Source organism: Podarcis tiliguerta (genome assembly GCF_965153285.1).
Source record: "Podarcis tiliguerta genome assembly, chromosome: Z".
Lineage (NCBI taxonomy): Eukaryota > Metazoa > Chordata > Lepidosauria > Squamata > Lacertidae > Podarcis > Podarcis tiliguerta.
Window position 1 is genome coordinate 45,178,616 of NC_139553.1, and position 25,714 is coordinate 45,204,329.

Below are 25,714 nucleotides of genomic sequence, written 5' to 3' on the forward strand. Positions count from 1 at the left end.
GTATAGCAATTTACAGGAATATGGCATGTTCCAGTTTGTCTCCCACAATGCACCTGCTAACCCCACTCTTCCCGCCCAATGCCAATCTTATTAGTACAATAAAAAGCTTAACATTTGTTCTAGGAAGTAATACAGTATTAGCAGAACCATAACATGCAATTTGTCTTTCAGATCCGTGTTTCATATCTCTAGCCAAAAAAAGCAACACCTTTATACTAAACAAGAAATTCTGCATCAATCTTTTCCAAACAATGCTGTGCTGTCAGCTCTGAACATCCTGTTCTGTGAAGACTGCTTGTTTTAAATGTCCAAGCCAGGTGTTTGTGGTGTTTTAAATAGGCTGTTCATCATTAGAACTAGAAACATTTAATTCACTGCTGCAATTAATTGTAGAGACAATATTCCACAGAGGTCCAGTTGAAAATTCCCTTAGACTCTAATGGTATCATACTATTCATGTTTACTCAGAGGTAAGCCCCATTGAATCCAGTGGGGCTTTCTCCCAGGTAAACATGCATAAAATTGCAGCCTCAGGGATCCAGAACATATAAGATGCTGATGGAAAATTAAAAATTAGCTGTGTGTATAAAACAACCTGTCCTTTCATGAAGAAATCGTATTACTTGTTTCCAAAATTTCATTATGAAGGGACAAGACAAGAATATATTATTGAAAGAAGCAGAGAATTAGAAATTGGCTTCCTCAGCAGTTGTGCTTTGCCAAATTGTATACAGTGGTACCTTGGTTTACGAACTTAATCCATTCCGGAAGTCTGTTCTTAAACTGAAAACCGTTTTTAAACCGAGGCATGCTTTCCCTAATGAGGCTTCCTGCCGCTGGTGCCCTTTCACCATTCGGATTCTGTTCTTAGTCCGAGGTAAAGTTTGCAAACCAGGACACTACTTCCGGTTTTGTGGAGTTCGTAAACCAAATCGTTTGTAACCAGGGCTGTTCTTAAACCGAGGTACCACTGCATTTGTTTTTGTTTATATAGCACTAGCAAGGTTTCCTCCAGATGTTGTTGGAGTACAACTCCCATCACCCCAGATCACTGGCCATGCTGGCTGGGGCTGATGGGAGATGTAGTCCAATAACATATGGAGGACACCACATTGGCTACACCTGATATAGTTAGCCTGTTGGAACTGAATTTTATAAAAATGTTTCGCTCAAATTAGCATGAATCCAAGCCATTAGTTTCCATATCCACTTCTATTCCTGTCAGAAGAACATTAATTCCCAGATCACAGTTCTCTTCACCTGATGAGTTTATCTACATTCAAAAGAAGTATTTCAAAATTACACCTCTTGGCTAGGTCACATAATCTTTGCAAAGTACTCTGAATGCTCTGAAGAGCAATATAAATACTAATAGTTCTTTGAATAACAAGTTGTTGAAGAAGATCTGTAATTAAGATAAGAGCGTAGAAGAGTCATGAGCACATAAAAAGAGTCCTACTGGAGTTGCCCAGCTAGTCTACCATCCAATCTCCAGCCATTGTGGCTAGTAGTGGCTTACCCTCTATAAATTTGCCCAATCCTCAAAAGCCAGCCAAGTTGGAGGCCATCACTGTCCCACCGGATTGGACTAAAAACTTGTCTAGTTCAACATTATTCTCTTAGCATCCGTGGAAGATGCAAAGGGTGAGATCCAGCAGTGGCTGATCTGGGCTCTCCAATTCCAGCCCTGTGCAATGCTAAAATTAGGAGCCCTCTTCCTTTGGGTGCCTCCCGCCCTTCCTCTGTGTCCAGCCAGTTGGTGACAGATAGGGCCACAACTCTTTAGACTGGGGAGGGGAAGCTCAGGCCCAAGGGTCAAACATGGTTCTCCAGGCCTCTATCTCTGGCCCTTGTAACTCTGTTCAGGCTACACCCATTGCCCAGCTCCACCCTTCTCTGTGTTTTCACCTGTTCTTGAACTCTGACAATGACTCTTAATTTTTTTTATTAGTTTTTAAACAAATACAATAACCATTAGACACTTATCCAGCAGTACATCTAATGGTGTTTGTTTTATCCATTGTCTCTAGGCATACACATTCAACATCCAAACATATTACTTAACATAACCTGTTCACTGAGAATTTTGAGCAGTTGGTATAACAAGATCTTGGTTTTGGTCATTAACATAGTGAAAGAATGTCCATGTTCCCTGGAAGTCGTCTCTATTCGCTATGCCTTTAATTGCTCTGTGTGCCTGGTGAGATGCTCAGACATTGCTATATCCCATACCTTATGTTCGCATATGTTCAGGGGTACTTCAGTCTTGTCCTTCCATTGCTGAGCTATTGCTAAGCATACTGCAGCCAGTAAGAAGCCTACTAGTTCACTGTGGTGCAGTGCATAGCCAGGCGGGTTATAAATAAAAATACTTAATTAACTGACCAATTGCACCACAGATAACTTGGTTCTGTCCCCCTTCCCAACATAAAACCTGCCCCACCTAAAATAAATCTTCACTATGCCCTTGGGGTGGAGCCTAAGTCTATGTGCAAAAATAGTAGGGCAACGGCAGGATTTGGAGAAAGGGGTTGGCTTGAAATTGCAGATATAATGGGGAATACTCTATTCCAAAAGTTTTTAACATGGGGGCGTTTCCACCAAACATGAATAAATGCACCAAGCTAATGACTCTTGCTTTCTCTGATGGAGGATAGAGACAGGTGTGTGAGTCTTTGATGAAAGCAGCCTATGGTGCAATGGTAAAGTGTAGACTTGTTGCTCCTCCCACTTTTGCCCCTGTCCCCTCACACCACTGGCATGTGGCCCTATAAGGATGACCTGAAGGATATGTGGCCCTCAGACTGAAAAAAGTTCCCCCAACTTTGCTTTAGACATTTGAAGGCAGCTAGTGAGACTAGCCTTCCTTCCGAGTGGCCTTGCTTCCCTATTATAGACAAATTTCAGTCCACATGGAAGCGAGCAGTGGAACATATAATAACAACTTTAGGATTCAGTCCACAGATCGTATTCAACTTGGGGCATGAACAAGCAAAAAGCAACATTAAACAGTGTGTGGTAGATACAGAACGACAGATAGACCTAGCCAGGTCCCCCCAAATTTGGAAGATACTTAGAAGATACTGGAAAAAACTGGAAGATACTTGACTTCCCAAATGCCGTACATAGTTAATCTTGAAATACAAAAACAATGAAGGGCTTTCGCTTTGGCCCGTTGTCAGGCTCTCCCTTCAGCAATTCAGGAAGGCTGTTATAGGAAGACACCTTACGAGGAGAGGAAATGCCCATGTGGCTCTGGGCAGCAGGAAACAATGGAGCGTGCCCTTCTTCACTGCCAGTATTATATAGACATTCAAAACTAGGTTTATCCAACTCATTTTATATAAGTTTCCTGGGCATTCAGAACAACACAACATCTCCCTATTACTACAGGACAAGAGCCCAGAAGTCACATATTCACTTGCCAAATTTTGCGCTGCTATGATAGATATTTGACGAAGAATGGTCTATGCTACAATTCAGTCCTAAGCTGAAGGCCCATATTGTTAGATCTGCACTTCTGAAACCCACCCCATATAGCTGTGTTAACCGATCTTTTAATTTTTCTTATAAATTTTACTCACCCATTATCTATGTTTGATTAAGTATTCTATGTATATGTTTAAATCTACGTTTGGTTCTTGTTCCTATTTATTTAATAATTATTAGATTCATACTGTCATGCTATTTATTTAGATGCTTTGCTTATGCTGGTCTGTGACCATAATAAAGTACTTGAACTTGAAGGCAGCTAGTATCATGTGTCCTCTTAACACTATCTGCTCCAAGCTAAACTTAGCCGGCCCTTTCAACAGTTCCTCCTAGATATAAAAACTGCAGACAGAAGAGACATCTCTTGGAGTTGAGGGGGGTGGATTTCTCTCCCTCCTTATATACAAACTGGTGCAGATTTTACCAATTTAGTATCTGATGAGTCAAACACAACTCATATGATTAACTAACTTCCCTTTCATCAGATGACAGCTCTAGTAAATGTGCAATGGGCAGAAATACTATAGCCAGATCCAGTGCCGGATTTACATATAAGCTAATCAAAGGAAAAAAACCTGGATGTACATTCCCAAAATATAAGATAAAAAACAAATAAAATAAAACCTACATAGAGCAACAGTGTTTTGTGTTGTGTAGGCTCCTATGATGTAAAATAATGGGCCCCACCTGCTAGCATGCTCCCTAAAATATCACTGGTTGCTCATTTCTATATATAGGGTGCCTACATTCTGCATGGACTGGTTGCATGGTCCATATAGTATATAGTCAACACAAAACAATTTGTTGTTGACGAAGGCAGCTGGACATATAAAGGGCCCCATTACCTTCAGCAGCGTAGGGCCTCATCAAACCTAAATCCAGCCCAGATCAGAGCTGGCTTGAAAATAAACTGTGAGGATGAAGTCAGAGAATTATGCCCTTCTATTGACCTGAACACAGGTGGAGTGACTGCACATTTCCCCAACTTTACCTTTGTCAAAAGGATTGCTGCTTGTGGATTTTGCAACCAGGAGTAGTGCTGGTGGTAAAGCAAGCAGATTTCATCAGTGTCAAGAATTTGACATCTAACCTAAGTCTTGAATCATGATTGATAGGCGCTTGGCTGCAGGGAGCCACCTCCTGCGTCGGCAAGCGTTTAATATTAAACATTGTGGGCGATGAGAACAGATGTTCACCTCTGTGATTTGAAATTCAGATCCATCCAAATTTCCCTTTGAAGTTGGTGGGAGTTTGAAAGTCTTTCTCTCTAGGATTTCACCCCCTTCTTAATTAGTGATATATTGTTAACATAGTGGTGCTTGCAGTATTTACAGGAACAACGGCATTTCTGACTCATCATCTCTAATTTCATTTGATGCTGCTGCCAAAATCAAATAACTTGTTGCTTTGGAATGTGAAGCTGCATTGGGAAGGGCGATGCACCTGAGATGCCAGTTTGTGACATCCCCCCCCCCCCCGACACTTTTACATTAGGGAAAAAGCAGAGCCATAAGTGATACCACAGGGAGGCAAGTGCCCTCCTTACAAGTAGCCCATGTCCTTCACACATTATAACTTATTCATAAACTGGCTCGCCATAAGGCTGCGATGCTAAGTATGCTTATTTCAAAGCTTCTTAATGGCAAATTCCTGTACAGCATCAATGGGTACCATGTGACTAAGTAATCCTTAGAGTCAGTGCTTTTCTTCTAGGAAAAAAGGTGCCAGTACTGCGTACCATTGAGCACTCCCAGGAATAAAGTACTCCTCAGAGTAGACCTATTTAAATCAGTTAACCTAATTGCATTGATTTTTGAAAGTCTTCTCTGAGTACCATTTAGTTGGATACTACCAATAGCTACTAGCGATCTTGGCTATATAGTGCCTCCAAGATCTGGCTATCATTGCTGAAGATCAATAGAGTGAGAGCTATTGTTCTTATTTCTGACTTGCAGGCTATATTTGGCTTCTAGCTGGCTACTCAATCCTGCTGAATTTTAAAGGCTGATTCTAAATTGATGCTTTTGACTGATTTATCTGTTCAGCTGTTTTGACTGATTGATTGTTGATTTCATTACTTAGTTGTAGAGACACCCAGAAGGTTTTACTAGAGGGTGACTTAAAAATACTGTAAACAAACAAACAAACAACATTGCAATCCTAAGTATGTCCACTCAGAAGCAAATCCCTCTTAGTTCAAAGGAACTAAATTCCAGGTAAGTGCTTATATAGTTTGTAGTCTAGCCTCATAACAAGGGAGACACAAGATCAAATTCCAGTGCACTGGATTGTGTTAAGCAAATCACTGATGTCACAACCTAACACCTTTCATAGGGTTTTTGCTGGGATGAGCTTGGATGACTTCATTTATGTTTCCAGGAAAGCCTTTATGTTTGAATTTACATCTAAACATATAAATTAGGAAATGCACATTTTAGACAAGCTGGTGTCCTCTTTGCCTGCTTTTGTTTGTGATGCATTTCACCTCTTCTGGCAATTCATAACAAAAGTGACCACCTGTGCTCTTTATTTCTTCTAGTCAATGAATCTCCAGCACAAGTGCTTGCAGCCCGTTAGGCTGATAACTCTTGTCAGCTAAATTTGCAAGCCTGGATTCAGCAAAATGTGATCACTTAATAAATGCACACTGCTTATCTTCCTCTGGATGGTGTTATGGTAGCTGGAATTTTGCCAGCTTGTTTTCATTGGGCTGGGGTAGGGGAGGGAGACAAAAAATCTGCCATTGCATAGTGTGCTGACAATTAGCTGACATTTCACTCACTGGTTCAATCATTCTCCTGTGGATTTATTCTCTCTGTTAATACATTTCTTTGCAATTGGTGCTTCAGTCTTATCGGGGCACATCTTGTAAAGAGAGCTCACTGCCTCTGGTAGAGTCAATCTTTTAAAATTCTGTTACTGTTCTCCCATTCAGCTAATTTTGCTTTTAGCTGGCTTACAATTCCAAATGAGGCCAATGGGTGGGGAACCTTTGGTGCTCTAGAAGTTGCTGAGGTACAACTCCTATCAGCCCCAACAAGCATGGCCAATGGCCAGGGTTCAGTAACATCTAGAACAAGGCCTGCATGTGGCCCTCAAGGCCTTTTTGGGTGGCCCTCAACAACATTTGATGCCCCCCTCCACAACCATCACAATACCTTCCCAAAGCCTAGTAATTAGGGCACTTGGGGATGCTGCATAAAGACTCTGACAGGTCCTAGAGCCCTCTAGTCTCCTCCCTAGAGCATAGTTAACACTTTCCCTGCTTTGGGAAGAAGATGGGAGGGCTCTAGGACCCTGCCAGAGCCTCAAACCTCCTTTCCAAACCCTGGTGCCTTGCCCATCTGGCTTTGGGAAGGCAGCATGAGGGCTCAGGGCCATGGGCCACAGGAGAAGAAGGTGGGCTACAAACGCATTGAAATAAATAAATAAATAAATAAATAAATAAATAAATATTGTTTCTGGGTCGAATGGGGATAGGAGAGACAGATACGAATATTTGTCTTTAGAAGATTGTGCTACCTATGGGAAAGATAAATGCCTTTTTTAAACAGAAAAGAAAAGGGAGTTTGAAAGAAGGATAGCTGCTTGTTTTGCATACCTTTGTCCTGCTTTTGCTTTGGGTTCAATAGGTTTGGTGGGGTTTGTATGTTTTCCAAAACCTGCCTAACCTCTTTAACCTGGGTCAGTAATGGTGCAAAATACAGGTGTGCCGTATACCATAGGAAGTGATGTCTCTTCCAAATCACTTCCAACTCCCTTAAGCACCATTGTCTGTTTCAGTGCATAGCACAACTTTTGTACTTTGCTTTCTGAAAACCTAAAACTGGGATCACTAATTGTACAGTTAATTAAGCACTTGAAGCAAAAAGCTTGTTAAAACCAATGCACCATTTGTTACTTTTAGATGCATTTGATGCTGTCATGTTAGGTATGCTAATTGGACATTTGAGTCATGTCTTGTGTGTGTACAGGGAGAATAACTGTATTTTTATTTTATTTTTTATTTTTACACAAAAGCTCCTGAAAATCCCAATAATTATTCATTTGTGACTCACCTGTCTTTGTTTCTCATTATTTACTGAGGATCATGAAGTACTGTGTAGGTTTTCATAGGCAGAATCAGTTACCCCCTCTCAAAATGCTATGATTCTGAAAGTGAATGAATTCATGAAAAGGCAGAAAATTAATCCATCAAAAAGTTATTTAATGGAAAGATAGCTCTTTCTAGGTGTCTGTTGTGCAGCTTTTGGGGCTCATTTCACATCACAAACAGCAAGTGAAAAAACCAACAACTCTGTTCTTGGACTGCGTAATCTGAGACAGAAGATTAGGGATAATATATTTTGAATGTGTCCCCTTGAAAACAAATCCCCTGTGCTATATTGCAAACATTCAAAGGATAAGGCTAGTTAAGAACTCATGCATTTGACATATAAAAAACTTTAAGTGGGCCCCGCAACAAAATGTTGCAGTATGGAACATTTCTATTTAGGAATGGCTTCCTGGTGAGGTATGGCCATATTCATCATTAGTAACTTTGAAAAAGAATTTGAAGACATTCCTGTTTTCCTTAGGAGGAAGAATACTGTTCTTGGCCACCCTGAGTACATAGGATGGAAGAATGTTCTTAACCATAATCTACTTTTAGAATGTTTTTGATGGAAAGTGCTTTTAGAATTCTTAAAAACTGTTTTGTTTTTACTTTGTTTTTAAAGTGTGCATCTTCTTGCTGTCTCAGGCTCCTTGAAGAGGAATGGTGGGGTATAAATTCAATAAATAACATTCACAATAATAATAACCTAGCTTTGTTCACTTGGGGGGGGGGGGCATAGGCAAGCTAAATCTGAGAACAAAAGAAACCTAGAATTTTCTTAATAACTAATCAGACCATTGCCCTACTAAGCTCCATACTGTCAACACTGACTGGCAGCAGCTCACTAGGAATTCTCTCCCTGCCTTACTTAGAGATGCAGAGGATTAAATTTGGGGCCTTCTACACACCCAGCAGATGTTCTACCGTTGAGCTATGACTTTTACATAGTTGGGAGGCAATGGAGGAGTGCACTTTGGGGTATGTGTGTGTGACTTTTTAACTCCCACCATCATTCCTGGCTATATGGGGGCATATAGCCTGCGAGTTCCTGCGAGTTCGCCTTGATCCACTGTGAAGGGAAAGTATCAAGGAAAAGCGAAATCAGAAAGCAGGCAATGACAGCCAGTATTTTTCCAAACCACTACAAAAGCTTCAGCTGCACTGAAAAGCTGCAACGCTGCTAGAATATGATTCACGCAAAGTGGAAGAAACTTGTCTTGGACTAAGGAGGAAAAATGTTAATATTTCATGCATCTGGGGAGACATTCTCTACTCACTGCCTCAGGATGGCATGTTCCGCAGTGAGAACTTATTCTGCACTGGGAAGTCTTTCAATGTGCTTATTTCAAATGCTGAGCAGCAGCTCATTATTATGTGGCCAATCATGAGAGGTGGGGAGAGGGTAGGAAAACAATAAGGAGAAAAATCCAGCCTTAAATAAGAGCAACATACTAGACGCCCTTAACCTTGTAGTTTGGTAAGGGTGCTGAGAGCTGTTAGGAGATCCTTAACAAACTACAGCTCCCAGGAATCTATGGGGGGAAATCATGATTCTTAAAATGCTTTGAGTGCTTCAAATGTATTGTGTGGATATTACACTAAGTAAATTTTGTATGTCTGTTTGTGTGTGTGTGTGTGTGTGTGTGAGAGAGAGAGAGAGAGAGAGAGAGAGAGAGAGAGAGAGATGAAGGGGTTTCTTGAACCATGTCGCCACCACTACATTTAAGTGGCTTCATTGCTGAATCTAAACAGCCATCATACTTTTTAAAATCACCTCTTTATTACATATGCAAGAAAGCAAGACAATAACCAACCAATACCTCCCCCCACCACATAGAAATCAATATGGTTAACTTGACCCAACAGCAGCAGCACCCACCCCAACACTCACACAGCAACTGACCACACCCTGGGCCCTGTGTTCTCTCGCACTGCCAGCAAAAACAAAGCACCTGTTTAAGTGGCACTGACACAAAAGCTTTGCTCAAAATGAAATGAAATTTTACTGTCTTCCCTTTTCCTCCCCTCTTCCCACTTCCTCCCTCAACACCATATTGCCTATAACAATGTCTCACTCTGAATATGACTGACTTGTTCGAAGGATTCTATGACTTGAAAGCAGAGACTCTATGAGTTCTGTTGTTACCCAAGAAAAACCTTTAATAAGTGTGTGTGTGTGTGTGTGTGTGCGCGCGCGTGCGCGCACACACACACATATGTTAGGTAGAAAATACCTGTAAATCATGGGATGATTTGCAGTAGATTTGCACTACCCTAACCTTTGGAATGCCCTGCCTTGGGTAGTTTGAGAGACACAAACAGTAACCAATATTAAATACCCCTGTTTAGCCAAACTCTCACAACCATCACTGCCTCATACCACATCAGACCATTGATGCATCTAGCTCAGCATGATCTTCACTATCAGGCAGTAGCTGTCCTGCATTTCAGGAAGGGGGACCTTCACTGTATCTACTTGGAGACACTGCTGATAGAATACACCTATTGGGATTCATGGAAACAACTAACTATCGCTAACCTTGCATACAACCCTTGGGTGTCTTTCCTTGGATATGTGCGTGTAGTACATATTTTGGGTCTTTCAATAGCCTTCTCTGCATTGAGGGTTTTAAATCTTCAGATTAATAATAAGATGCCCCCTCTCCACCCAAACAGTCCAGCCAATGAGATTCTATGTCTGTCCTCTCCTTCTGTGATGTCAGTGCAGGTTAGCCAATTGTCACCAGAGGCTCTAGACTCCATCACACATTTCAGTATGACTTTGCCTCCTGTGTTGATCAAGAAATCCATTTGGTGGGTTGGTGAGGCTAAAGGGAAAAGGTTCTTCCTTAAGCTGATGACCTTAATTAGCAGCAATGTAAAATAAATAAACGAACAGTGGGCACCTAGCAGCAAGACAGCCAGTTTTCAAGGTAGGAAAGGAATAGATGCAAGTAAGCTTGAAAGCTGGCGCTCCCTCATTACCTTTTGATGTTGAGCTGATTACCTTACAGTGAAGACAACTAGTTGATCCCCCTGCTGGGAAGTGGCCTTATTAACCTCAGACTGAAATGACAAAGTCACAGATGTTCTCATCAGGATCCCCAATGAAGATTCATTTGCTGGGCTCCTCTTACGAAAGCAGCAATTAACTTGCTGGCATGGCAGGGGGATATATATATATATATATATATATATATATATATATTCTTGTTGGTATATAAACGGCAGTGTTAAAAGACAAAAGCGCAAAGGCACTTTTTACTACCTGCAAGAAAGCAGCTCATCCGTTCTTAAATATCCTAATTAAAGGGGATGGTAGTAAACTCAAAGACGGAGATAATTAAGCAATGATCTTTCCAGGCTAGGCAAAAAAATAAATAAATCACACACGCACCAACCTCCATAATGCAAATTGCAATGCCAGTGAAACCCATTGTGCAGAAAACAAAACCTCAGGACAAAAAGACCTACAGAAGCAAGGATCATATCAAAGCATCTAAAATTACCCATGGCTGCTAGCCATGATGACTGTGTTCTATCTCCACTTTTGGAAGCTGCATGCTTCCAAATACAGGCAGCTGGGTGTTACAAGTGGGGAGCCTGCTGTTGCACTCAGGTGCTGGTTGCAAACTTTCCACTGGCATCTTGGTGGGCACCATGAGAACAGGATGCTGGGCTAGAGATGTCTGTGTTTCCCCCCACTGTCAGAGGCAGTGTCTCTCTGAATACTAGTTTCTGGACTTGGGGGGGGGGGGGGGAGAGGTGTTGCCGCACTTATGTCCTGCTTGAGGTCTTCTCGTCAGAGCACTAGGCTGCCTACTATGAGAAAAAAAAGTGCTGCACTGGCTGGGTCTTTGGCCTGATCCAGGAGGGCTCTTCTTATGCTCTTAGCACATATGATGCAGATAACTCTTTAAACCCCTTGTCAACTAAAACAAAGGAACAACAACCTCTAACTATTATCCCCAAACAGGAGCAGAATGCAGAGATTTAAAACACTAAAATGAATTATTCTAAAAAATATTTTGAAAGCTTGGCATGGGGGGAATTCCTTCCCTGGTGCAAAAAACATATTAAAGTAGTTTCTGAGATTCCCCTTTAGGGAGATAACTTGGGGGTGGGGGCAACATAAAAGGTCCTTTCTCTTGCGGCCATACTCCCCTTCTGAGGAAGGGTCTCAGCTGTGGACTTTGGTATGGCAACATAGAGGGGCTGGTTATCTTTTGATAACCAACCTCTGGGACTGCATCATACCCCTTGTCTGACTATGCAGTTTGTTTGTCTGGGGAAAATAAGATATGCATTTAAGGCTTAAGTGCACTGAGTATATCTGTTACTCACCTGTACTATAACAGCTTTTGCTCTCAAAGGATCCCCCCACAAATGCTAGGATATCTGATATACAAACAGTTATACAGGAAACATGCAGGATAGCTGAGATAGCTCAGTTGGTAGAGCATGAGGCTCTTAATCTCAAGGCCTTGGGTTCGAGCTCCATGTTAGGTGAAAGATTCCTGCATTGCAGTAGGTTGGACTAGATGACCCTTGGGGTCCGTTCCAACTCTGCAGTTCTGTGATTCTATCAAGGTGTCTTACAGCACATAAGAGCATTGTTCCACACTGAGTGGCAGCAACTCTTCAGCATTTCAAGCAGGGGTCTCTCCCAGCCTTTTCTGGAGATGCCAGAATCAAACCTAGGACATTCCGCTGGCAAACCTAGTGCTCTACTACAGAGCTACAGCCCTTCCCCAACAATTTCTTATCCACAGTATTTATTTATTTTTTTTTAAAAAAAAATATTCGATTTTGCATAAAAGACGACAAAGCAAAACAAAAGCAACAAACAATACACCAAAAACATACAGAATTACACAAACATAACATACTACAAACAACAGAAATAAAAACAATCTTATCTTCATATTGATCTTGCATTAACTTGTTTCTCTGACTTCCCCGAGTCTCCCTTCCCTGTATTCCAATTCATACAATTAAACAACAAATCCCTTCCCTCTGTCATAATTAACCTCCTTTCTGATTTGAATGTCTTAATATAGCTTATTCAATGCTTAGAACTTAGGATGTTGGGTCTTCTGATCCTTAAAATTTTACTCCAATAACCTTATACATTCAATCTGATGTTATTTTAACATTCATTAATCTTGTAGTGTTTCTGTAAATAGTCTTTAAATTTCTTCCAGTCTTCCTCCACCGTCTCTTCACCCTGGTCTCTGATTCTGCCAGTCATTTCTGCGGATTCCATATAGTCCACAATTTCTTATCCACAGTAGCTACCACCAAACAATGTACAACCAGCAGGAATTCAGGCTGTTTACCAATTCCATGTAGCATAGCAAGATGATTTCCAAACTTGGTGGAGGCTTATCTTGAACACTGTTTTGGTGAGAGTTCTGGATTTTTGAGTTAGGGAATTGTCTGTGTGACCGGCATTTTGTAAATGAAAATATTTCTTAGATGGTTGTGGTGCTCAGTGGTCTAATATCTGGGTTAGAAGCGCAGCTGAGCCAGCTTTGGAGGAAGGGTTTTTGTATATGGCTAAAGGCAGCCAATACCAGTTCTTGTCTGTTTTTGCAATCACTAAGGCTCCATAGCTTTACTCACTGAGCATGAGCTCTACTGAACATAGGCAGAGTTCTCTGGGGAGAGGGATTGATCGTTTGACCGCACTGAAATGGTAGCTCTGTGAGGGGAATTGGGATCTCCTAACAAATCTGAGTACCTGTAACAAACTACACTTCCCAAGATTTCTTGGGGGAAGCTGTGACTGTTTGAAGTGGTATCATGCTACTTTCAATGTATAGTGCAGCTGTGGCTTCAGTATCTAAGTTTTGAATGGCCCTAACTGTTAAGGTGCTTCTATTGCCACAAGACCCTTTCTTTGGTCACTGAAGTTTTGGCAACATTTCCACAGGGAACAAAAAAACACATCCCCTTTTGCAGTGTCACCTGGTGATTTTTGTGACTGAATAACAATGTTTGGCTTTGCTGGCCCCTGCCACATTCAGTTTCAACCTGTCTTTCCAAGTAAGGAGAGTCTGTGCTGGATAAAAATAATAAAACAGTGCCTCTTGGTGATTAATTTTTATTTTTGGAAAACCCCTGAGGGGTGGAAATGGCATGCAGTTTATTTGGGCAAAACTCCAGGTTTATATCAAGCAGCCAGCAAAAGTAACCCACAGGGAATAAAAATAATTTTCCAAATAACCAAGAATAGCATGGGCCAGCCAATTATTGATTGTTGTTAAATAGTTCTGCCCTTTTGTGGAATTCTACCTAGGAAAGGAATTCTCTAAAGTGTTGTCAAACCCACAGTGACTTCCCTCTTCCAAGCACTTGGTAAAAGGGCCCTTTTGGGTACCATCAAAGATCTCAGTGATCAGGCACGGTTTTAAGAAACCAGGAAATTCTTAAGGTATCCTGGATGCAAATTGTAAAGGGCCTTGCAAATTAATTCAAGAACTTTGAACAAGGCTCAGTAGTGTATGGGGAGTTGGTGCAAACTTTTAGCCCTGGATTCATGTTGTGCTGGCAAGCCCATCAACGCTCCAGCTGCTGCTTGTTGGACCAGTTGTAGCTTCCATATCAGGGAATATGGAATCCCAAAGCGGATCCCATATAGAATGCATGGTTGATCTACCCAAAAAAGGGATATCATAAAATGAGTAAGACTATAGAAAAGGCCAAACTGAACTGATCAGGGGATTGGAGACCAGTTAAGAAGCCCCTTCCTCCAAAAGAAGAGTCCAGGTTTACAAAATGGTGGGTGGTGTGTAGAATGAAGATAGAAAGATGTTTGTCCCATAATATAAGAACTTGGGGGGGGGGGGTGTCAAACAAAACTGACTGAAAGGTCAAAAGAAAGTACTATTGTACCTAAATTTTTGAACGCCCCGAAACTCGTATGTTTTGGTTCCCAAATGATCGAGTGTTCCGGTTTTCTAATATTCTTTTGGAAGCCAAACGTCTGGTGGCACTTCCTGCAGCCAATCAGAAGTCACGCTTTGGAAGTCAAACATTTCAGAAGTCGAACGGACTTCTGGAACGGATTCCATTCGACTTCCGAGGTACGACTGTACACGATGCAGAATCGCCTTGTGGGATTAGATGCTACAGGATGTGGTAAAGTTGGCCATTAATTGAGATTTTTTTTTTTTAAAAAAAAGAGGATTAGAGAAATTTACAAGAAGAAATATGTCAGTAGGCTAGCGATGGGGGTGAAATTTGCCCAGTTTTGGTGCAAACTTGCCAGATTCACACCTTCCAAACAATGCCCAAACAAAAACACAGCCCTCCTTTGAAATGTACACTTCTTCCAAATTTATGATGCAGTTCTTCAAATAATCTGTACAAAAAATTGTGTATTAGTAAAAATAGCATGCAAGGATACATTCTATTAAGTGGAAACTGCAAAAATCTGTATATTACAATAAACACGGATAAACACTGTATATTACACGGATTGTATAATACAATCCATGGGAATGTGTACAAATCTCCATGTCATTTTAAATTTTCTTTTAAATTGCAAATGTATGCAGAAATTGACAGATTCTTCCATTCCTGCAATGAGTTAGTTCAGTGTAGCACTAAACCCTGGTTTAGCATTGCAATAACAAGTGTGGCCTCTGGGCTCGCACTTTCCACCTCCCCACCGTGCTGTTAAAATGAGGAGCTAGACAGCTTTTGCTTCCATTATACGTACAAATTAACCACAGTATACACAGTGTCATCCAAACTTGAATCAACTCTGTTTAATCTTAAATCTGGTTAGTAGAAATAAATCAACTTCAACACTTAGTTTATGAAGCTGGCTTGTTTCCATTAATTCTAGGTAAGGTCAACCAGAGTTTGGGATGAAAATGACATGCTAAACTATGGCTACTCTAAAATGGCAGTGGGCAATTCCAAGCTCTTGATGTCACATCAGAAGAGGAGCATGGAGGATAGAGCATGTGAGTTTAGGAGAGGATGGTTTCATTCTTGTTCCTTTAAACCAGGCGTTGGGAACCTTTGGCCCTCCAGATGTTGATGAACTACAATTCCCATCAACCCAGCAGGCATGGTTAGTGGTCAGGGATGATGGGAGTTGTAGTCCAGCAGCATCTGGAGGAAAAAAGATTCCCCATGCCTGCATGAAAGCATAGTTTAATTCAACATCTGAACACAGCCAAATAACTGCTATATTTAGAGGCAATTTACACCTGAGATTCAGTTGTTGGAAAGAAACATCAGAAAAGGCCTATTTCCTTCAGCTTTTGGGCTTCCTGGAAGCATGCTGATGGCTGTTCTGGGAAATGGGATGCTAGACTAGATGACATTTAATGTGACTCAGCAAGAGAAGAGGGTTCTTTGTTCATAACCAGCTCTTTGGAATAATTTAGTGCTGACGTCTGCAAAATGATGGCAATCTGGTTGCAACTAAATAGAGTACAAAAAGCTTCCCCCCCCCCATATGAACATGTGGGTGTTTGAACTCAGGTCCAAGATTTAGGTCTGCACCTTCTATCACATGGAACAGAAGGGGTGGGGGCATAAACAGTTTGGGTGTGATCCTGACACCTCATCTCTCCCACCCAATGTGGACAGATCAAGGGAAGACCCAGGCTCAAATGCCTATCCAGCCATCAAGTTAACCCGCAAACATGGGCAAGCCGTAATTTCTCAGCCTAGCCTACTTTGCATGGTTGTTGTGAGGATGAAAGGCAGGCAGATACAGCAGCCTGGGCTCTTCAGGGTCAGCTCTACTACCAGACAGCAGCCTTGGGATGCATAGGAGGCAATTTCAATTTGTTTTAGTATTTTAAGTTTTGTATGTTTTAAAGTATGGGTGCGAATTTTTCCTCATTTTTATTGTTTTATCTTTTTGCAAACTGCTTTGAGTTTCTTTGTTTAAAAAGTGGTGTATACAACAAACAAATAAATAAATGCTGAGGGTTGGGCAGTGGACGAAGATGTCTTTGGGCCCCCTAAGATTTGTTTGTTTAAAGCATTTTATATCCTGCTCTTCAGCAATAAAAAAGGGAAAAGGCTCCCAGAGCAGGGCACAAATGTTTATGACAGGACAGCCCCAATTCTCAGGCTTGTGGTCTAAAAAGGCATAACGTAAATGGAAAGGGGATTGGGATGGAGGAAGGAGAAAGGAGAAAGGAGAAAGGAGAAAGGAGAAAGGAGAAAGGAGAAAGGAGAAAGGAGAAAGGAAAAGAAAACTCAGGCTTTATTTCTTAGTTGTGGAGTTCATGTAATGGCCATGTATAAATGTGAGATGCAGGTGGCAAAAAGGCTTGTCGTCACTGAAAGCCAGGACAACAGCAAAATGCAGGCTGTCATGGCACCAGATCCTTTCAAACTCTCCTGGTGAGAGGCAGAAAAGCTCCTGTGCAAATGGCAATGTACTCCCTTTGGTAGTTGTCTCATTGGCTTAACGATCAGAAATGTGTGGCTCCCAAGAGAAAAGCAGTAGCATTGATTTCTTCTGGCTTCCATCCCTGGAAAAAATGAAATTATACCTTCAGGACATAAAGGATGAAATACCATATAAAGAAATATAAAGTCTGCAAGAAAAGAAATACAAAGTCAGCATCCATTGTGGTACAGTGACATGTTTCTTGGAAATTTTCTCGACCGATTCAAATGGCGACCTACTTCGTGCATCAGATTTGGCCACCTCAACATGATGCGTGTGTGTATTGGAGTGGGGGGGGTGTCTCCATATGTTAGAATTGTTCACACATAACTCTGAGCGCAGGAGCAGACTGTCTCTGTACATAGACAAGTGTTCATGGGAAAGAGTGTAACATGCTAATTTGTGCCTCTCAACTGTTCTTTACACAAACTGTGGACTCAATAGATATAATCTGCGAACACGCTGCTATTATCTGAAAGCTATGCATGTTAGGAGCTCTCGGCTATTGAGTGACGAAGCCCCATGACACTGGGGAAACAAGAACACAGGAAGCTGCCTTATATCAAGTCAGGCAATTGGTTCACCTAGCTCAGTATTGTCAACACTGACTGGCAGCAGCTCATCAGGGCTTCAGAACAGGATTTTCTCCCAGTCTCTCATGGAGATGCACAGGATTAAACCTGTGACCTTCCGCATGCAAAGCAATTGCTCCATCCCTAAGCTACAACCCATTAAGAATTTTAATTCCCATTAGGACTCTTTTTTTGCCTTCTTCAAAGTTGCTTTGCTAAACATACACTAGTGTGAATTTTGGTTGGTGTTTGGTTTTTCGTGCGTGTTTTTGGAATGGTCTGCCTGACTATATATATTGGGACAACTCCCTTTTGTCTTTCTTCGCAGAAAGTTCTCAGACCCACCCTCCAACCCCAAAGAAGAGTCCCCATGATTAAGTTGCTTTGTATCTCTCTGTACAAGGAGAAGGGGACATAAATTATTCATTTTCGGGGGGTGTTAAGAGACTTTGGCCTCAGCTGTGCTCTGAATATAGAAACTGAGAGGCTTATTCAGCATGGGTCAGGGGAAGCAGATTTCAAACAGCTTTTTGGCAAGTATGAAAGAAAATGCTGTTTTTTACTTTAAAAAAAAATAAAAGATGACTAGACAAAAATAGATTTGCATGGGCATCTGTAACTATTATTAAGCGCTAGTTCACAGCCTGTCCTTATAACAGGTGCTTTTTTTTGTATGTGTGTGGGAGTTTTAATATAGAATTAATGCCTTTTATTGAGCCTTATAGCAAATGCAATCCACAAATACAGAATTTTATTTTCCCCACCCAGGAGTAACTGCTAGGGCTATGTTCACAAGCCTCCCTCCGCCCCGTCCCCCGCAATGCAATTCAGAGCCTGATCTGTCACTTTGGAGTGGCCCTGATCTGGTTTAATCTTCAGCCAATGAGAATTAGGCCTGATATTTGCATAGTCCCACCCAGGGGCTGGTTGCTGCCCTTTGGGACTGCTGGGGGGAAGACCAACAGTAGGCGGTTCCAGTGCCAATGACAGGCAGAGCCACCTTTTGATTGGCTGGAAATAAGAAGGCAGACATGGTAAGCTCTGACTGAGAGCAGACTGTAGTTGGTGGTGCTTTGCCCCATTTACCCTTATTGACAAGCCTTCACTGGCCCCACCCCTTTATTTGCATCTCCCCACTGATGAGTTCTGTTTCTCGCTCATCTGTGGGCAGCCTTCCTTAACCTGATGCCATCCAGATGCCATTGAACTCCCAACTCCTGTTGTCCCTAACCATTGGCCATGCTGGCCACTGGGGCTGATGGAAGCTGGACTCCAACACCTGCAAGACATCAGGCCAAGGTTCTGTCAGATAGATGAAAGTCTGTCAAGAAAGCTAATGGTGACGGATGCAACCATGATGCTGAGGCAGCAGTGGCAGACATGGTGTTTTTTGTACCCGCCTTGTCTTCTTTCTGAAGCTAATAGCTTCTGAACAGTGGGATACAATCTGCTGGAAACTGCAGGTGCAAAGGACTAACTCCTATCTCCCCCTGCGCACCTGGCCCTGCCTCAATTTCATGGCAGCTATTAACTAAAGAAAAAGGTTTTGGGTTTGGGTGACCATACAGAAAAGTCTTTATTTGAAGTGTTCCTCTATTTGACGGACTCTACATCCCTAAGTATGGGGAGATTTTTCTTTAAAGCCTAAAAACCATTCGGAAGGAGAGTGAGGCTTTGACGTTTTCCACCAGAAATTAACAGCTGTACAGCAGACAGGGCAGTCACACTGGTCTTTGGCTCACAGCATTCTATACTGTGATGAAATTGATTGTGTTTCTATTTAAATAATAGTAAATACCGGTACTTCTAAATTTGCAAATAAGGACAAAAATCAATGCATTTTTTCCTGCAAATCTCTCTTTCTTTGTCCTCATCTCTTTGTTTTGTGACATGTAGAACACACACCCTAATTTCTTAAATCTGACCACAGATCTCCCATGTGCCATCTCAGCTGGCCTTAAAATGGATTGGCTTCTACTTTTCCAATAACCCCATCCCTTCTAGAGTCACCTCAGTAATAGCAAGTGGTTGCAGTCTCTCCTCACACATAATCTAAAACCTAGCTAAGAGTGAGATGCAATTGCAGGCAACAGGGCTGTCTGAGAACTTAGATCTCCTTGTAGTAGAATCAGGTATCACTAGGCTAGATGGAACAATGGTCCAACTCTGTCTGGGGACCTTGCATTGGACAGCTGAGGACATGGTTGAGGTTCAGAACAACCTTATTTGGAGGCCTCATACCTAGAGGACACAGCCCCATCACCATCTTCTGACTCAGAGGATGAGCCTGCTGCAATGCCTGTGCCTCTCCAGAAGCTAAAGGCTACAGAATAAGCAGAGGATGCTTTAACCAACCAGACAGCTCCTCCTACATAAGGCTTCAAATGGTGCCAGCTCCCTGCAGACCCCACTTACCTGGAAGCTGCTTTAGCAGGTCTCATTGGAGCTATCCAAGGTCTGGTATGCTCTCTGACTGACTCCAACTTGCGAATGGGTGTTGCCTGCTCCATATGTGAGCCTCAAGCACCCACAGAACTGGAGGTAAGGCAGCTTTGAATGTCAGTGTTGTGTGTGCATCTGAGGCCTTTTGTTTCTGGAACTGGGTCACCTGTGGCTTGCTTGTTGTGCTAGTAGAAATTGCCTTGCTGGGTTATTGTGGAGGCATTATTGTCAGAGGCTGATCCCCACACCTGAGAGTGAGGTGCATGGTGGCTGAGGTCAGGGTCACTTGGAGCTGCCCACTAGACAGCTGTTACGCCAGCAAAGCTCCTGTAAAGAGGGAGAGGTTTTTATCATCTTGGGAAGCTCCTTTCCCTTCTTGATCAACCAGCTAGCTCCCAATGGACACCTGGGTCATCTCTGGATTCTCCATGCTCCTGAGCATCAGAGCAAGGACCACCTAGCCCATGAGTGAGGAATCTCAGATCCAGGGCTGAATGTGACCCCCCAGCCCCTCTATTTGGCCCTTGGAATGCTCTGCCACACTCCCTCTTCCCAGGCCACACACCCTCACTGGTGGTCCTGCTTGCACTGTTCTGGAACTCTGATAAATTCCTCTTCCCTGCCTGGGTGGAGGATCCAAAGAGGTGTGTGCACAAGTGTAGAAACCAGCCTACTGCATAAAGGCAAAATTTTCATTTGTTGCTCTGCCTGCTTTTGCCTATGACCCCCCCCCCATCAGCATGGGCCCCTCAGAAGATTGCCTAGAAGGGAATGTGGCCCCCGGGCTGAGAAAACTTCCCCGCTCCTGATCTAGCCTACAGTTCTGTCACTCTGCTAGTGCTGTGCCAGACTACCTGTTTTCCCCTGCCTTTGCAAAGCCTTTGAACAGAGCTGTCTCCTGTCTTCTTAAAGCCCAGGCTCCCCCCTGAGCCTCTGGTGCCACTTTCCACTGCTGAGATATAAATATTTAGGGATCGTCATCTCTTCCCTCTCCCAGTGACTTAAGCCTCTCTTGCAGCCAGCTTCATATGAGAGAGGGTTATATTTATACCAATGCTTTTGCTTATTGAGATGTTTATCGTGAAAACCCTCAGTTTTGCAAGCAAAGGCCTGGCAACTTTAGATGCAATATATGCTTACAAGAAATGAGGAATATAGCATTACTTTTCCTGATGCAATGCTAGTACTTCCGTCTCATTTTCTAATGTTCCTTTCACACTGCAATACCCGTTGTTGCATTACGGAACTGTGGATTTTTGACTGAATTGCCAGCATGCCAGGGTAAAACCATTCACCCCAGTGAGTGCATGGCACAACACTGGACATCTCTAGACAATGCTGCTATTCCCCCACCCTTTCCACACTTGTGTGCTTCTGTTCCCCTGTGATTCCCCCATGAAAACTGCAGGAAATAACTTTATGCCGGTATGCTGCTTCAAATTTCATCCCTTTACTCCCACAGTTTTCTTGGATTAAGGGGGCTGCAAATGGATTCTTTTCTGGAACCAAATAACATGGAAATGAGTGCCAAGTGTGTACTATATTCCATTACTTTTTCAGAATAGGTCCATATGTCAGGTGAAACCTCAAATCAGTTGCAAAAACACCCAGGAACTGGAATAAACTGTGTGAATCAGCCTTGGTTTGCATTAGGGCTGGCAACAAGAGTCAGCATATTTGGGCCTCTGGAGAGGGCTCAATCCCCAGCAGAGCTCATTGCGCCTATTGCAATGAAGAGGCCAGCTCATTAAGGGAGGATGAGCATGAATGATGTCTTGCTCCCAGCCCTTCTGGAGCCTGGAGTCAACCCTGCTTCGCATGGCAACTTAGAAAGGCTAAGAAGAAAGGCTCAATCTCTTAGCCATATTTAGAAGGATGCTAATAACACCTGATGGAGATGTAAGATAGAGGAAGCAGAGATGGGCCATATTTTGGAGTTCCGGATGATGACATTTTGGAAATAAGTTGGCTTTGTAAAAGAGTCAGTAATGCCTGGGGAGATAGAAATAGTTTAATAAAAACAGTTTTTAAAGGGAAAAAGAAAGAAAGAAATCTCTCTGCCTAGTTCATTCATACTTTTCTAAACTTCTACCATGTCAACTTTTCTTGAAACTAAGAAGTCCTGAAGGTTGCAAACTTTCTTCATGTGGATCACTTTGCTTGCCCTTTCGTTTGTTTGTTTGCCTGGATGGAGAAAGAAGAGGCGTCCGTGAGGTCTACATGTAGAAACTTCCAACTTCTGCATGGCTAAAATCCCATTCCCTATTTTATAGGATTGCACCTCAATCCTACATGTCAGCAGTGTGTTATGAAAAAAAAAAAAAGCAATGGGAGTAACTTGTCTACAATCCTGCACATATGTATGTGTCCTTGAAATTAAGCCCCATTGAACTTTCTCCCATTCTGTGCAACCGCATGCAGGCTGTTTATCTTGTTGGGGCCAGAGGAAAATCTATGCCAAGGTAATCTTGTGTGTGTGATATCTCACATGGAACACATTGCTCATGAATTAAGTATTTACCTCCCTCCTTTTTGATAGGGGAGAATGTAGAACATGGGCAGATCATTTAAGGGCTGCCAATGCTCATTATCTTCAAAACCTTCTACACAGGACAAACGTCACTTGAATTAAAATCATTTGGAGGGAGGCGTCAGGGAGAAGAGGGGATGCAAAGAATGGAAAGAAGTAGCAGGAAAATGTGGCTGAGACACCAGTTCAGAGTTCCCAGAAAATGAACTCGTTCTGCAGTCATAAATAGCCAGCGCTGAAAAGCTTCTGGGGTTGATGGGACTGTCATTGTTGAGCCGTAAGGCTTGCACGTTTACTTTTCAATTCCTGCTTTTGGTGCTGGGGTCTTCCTAGGAGCAATTCAAGAGAAGGAACATCTAGAGGAATGGTTAGAACCAGATTTCAGGGCAGAACTCTGGGGCCCTGCAGCCTCTCTGCCCCTCAGTGATGGCAGGCACAAGTGACAGCAGGACATAGGGCACTAGCCTTTTGGGACCCATAGACCCATTTGGAACATTCAGAAAGTGACATGAGCACCGCAGTTACAAAATGGCCACCATAGGGGTTTGGCATTACACAAAATGGCTTCCTCATCTAAAAGAGCCAAAAGAGGACGGGTGGAAAATGGTGCAGCAATGTCTGCACTCCCATCAGCCTGCCATCAATGAAATAAACACATACCACACCCTCCAACATTTCTCTGATGAAAATAGGGACATCCCATTCCATAATGATACCTTTACTATTTATACCCCACACATCTTACTGGGTTGCCCCAGCCACTCTGGGCATCTTCCAACATTTATAAAAACATAATAAAACACTAAACATTTAAAAAACTTCCCTATACAGGATTGCCTTCAGATGACTTGGGGGGTCGGATAACTCCATGCCTTCCAACATTTCTCCACTGAAAATAGGGACAGCCTAAAGAGAAATGGGACATTCCGGAATCAAATCAAAAGCCAGAACAGCCTCTGTAAATCAGGGGCATCCTTGGAAAATAGGGACACTTGGAGGGTCTGATATACACCTCAGAAACTGCTACACTAGACCCTCCATGCGTCCCTATTTTCCCAAGACATCTCTGATTTAAAGAAGCCGTCCTGGTTTCTGATTTGATCCCAGAATGTCTCACTTTTCCTTAGGGCATCCGTATTTTCTTCGGAGAAATGTTGGAGGGTATGCTCCACTTGCCCACAGAGAGAAGCAGTCCTCTGATCAAAAGGCAGCATCCTGGTGTCCAATAAAATGTGGTCACATTGTGCCTGGCCCTCCTCTGGCATCTGGCCCTCTGAAAGTTGCCCATGTGGGAATGCAGGCTTAAAAAGTTTCACCACTTCTGATATGTATACAAACTTTCTTCCACGGCCTGCAGTTTTCGCTGGTCAAAAATCTGCTGCATGGAAACTTCTTTGAGCCCAGTGTCTTTTTCCAGCAGGGAGCACCTGAATGTCACTGGAAGATTCACAAGCATGGCTTGAAGACAACAGCTGTCTCCTTTGCCCCTCAGCAGTTGGTATTCAAAGCTAGACTGCAGCTGAATGTGGAGGTTCTATTTAACTGTCATGGCTAGCAGCTGATAAACACCACCTGCTGGGGAATATGAAGAGGAGAGTGTGATTGTGCTCATGACCTGCTTGCAGGCTTGCCAAAGGCTTCTTGTCAGAACAGAACACTGGAGGAGCAGGACCTTTGCTCTCATCCAGCAGAGCTCTTTTTACAGACACAACTTTTGGGAAAGCTGATTGACAGAGGCACTTTCTTACTACCATGTGCAAAAACATCCCTTTTGCTCCTCCTTTGCCTCGAGCCAAACAGCTTTCTAGGTTTCTAAAGCCACATGAAACCTGCTTGACCATTTATGGCAAAGGATAATGAATATGTTCCACCTCATGGGCACTACCTGTTGCACTACCATGAACTGGCTAGCAGTGGGATAGGAGAATAACACTCCCCTGTCTTCAGCCTGAGCTTTTATTAACCAAAGCATTTATTAAGCAAAGCAGGCAGAACCGGTGATGAGCTGGTACATTTATTTTAATATTTTGCAAGACAAATGTGTTGAGATTTGAAAAGGTGTTTTGTTTTGTTTTTTGTGCTCCAGCATCTCCCCCTCCATTTAGAAATGTCAGCTTTCACTGCGGCCCTAAATATGAAGAAACTTTGAGATGCATGCCTATTCTTTCACACACACTCCAACCTCACTTCAATACCCCTGGCCGTGAACTTTCCTTTTCTGAATTTGCATTTAATGTTGTTTACTTGGTTTGGCTAGGCGGTGAGGGAGGAGATCACAGCCTTTTCTTTCTTCCTGCTGTATTTTACTTTCAGAAATGGGTTTGTTTTTTTTGGGGGGGGGAAGACAGATAATTATACTTAACTTACATGGAGGTGGATTTCTTTCAAAATCCTTCACTCCTCCTGAAAGAACAAAGTAGCATAAAATGTATTGAGCTGTCTCTCTCCCTACTCCCTTCAATCTTTTCTGAACACAATCCCACAGTTGCCTGGACTTGAAGGTTGAGTTTTTAACTCACTATATTTCACACATATACACATACACACAAATTGTAAGTTCTCAGATTAAATATATACAACGGGGTCAGCAAACTTTTTCAGTAGAGGGGCAGTCCACTGACCCTCAGACCTTGTGGGGGGCCGGACTATATTGGGGGGGGAGGGAAGGATGCAAGAAAACTACGAGCCCCGGTGGCTGCCTACCTGTGTCATGCGAGCAGCAGGGGCTGGCGGCGGCAGCAGCAAAGGAATGATGAGCGGCACATGAAAGGGCTCCGGAGAGGGGCTGCTTAAAATGGCGGCCGCTCGAGCGTTGCTGCTGCTGCTGGCACCAACAAAGCCCTGCCCCCTTCCTCCTCTAGGCAGGGCAGGGAGAAGCCAGGAGGAGGGAGGGAGGAGGTGCCGCTGCCGCCGTGTGAGGGAGAGGGAAAGAAAACACGTGCTTGCGATCCACATGGTGATTTCCGAACCGTCCATGGGCTGGATCCAGAAGGCAATTGGGCCTGATCTGGCCCGCGGACCTTAGTTTGCCTACCCATGATATACAACAAACTGATGCATTTGCTGGAATATTTCCACTTAGATTCCCCCCCCCCCTCCCGCCACTTCATAAGGTGGTGTTTTCAGAATTGCATTAATGGGGATGCTGACCAAAG

General features: G+C 42.8%; 1 protein-coding gene and 1 long non-coding RNA gene across 7 annotated transcripts in view; one reads left to right on the forward strand and one right to left on the reverse strand.

Moving 5' to 3' along the window:
• The window catches only part of FGF13 (fibroblast growth factor 13), a 226,775-nt gene that overhangs the window by 23,545 nt on the left and 177,516 nt on the right, over positions 1–25,714 (forward strand). The gene's annotated exons all lie outside the window — the stretch shown is intronic.
• On the reverse strand, positions 16,800–25,137 carry LOC310669055. Its single transcript, XR_014506996.1, has 4 exons — positions 24,927–25,137; positions 21,838–22,915; positions 17,600–21,684; positions 16,800–17,487 (listed from the first exon to the last, which is right to left on the reverse strand). It is a non-coding gene; the product is annotated as an uncharacterized lncRNA (long non-coding RNA).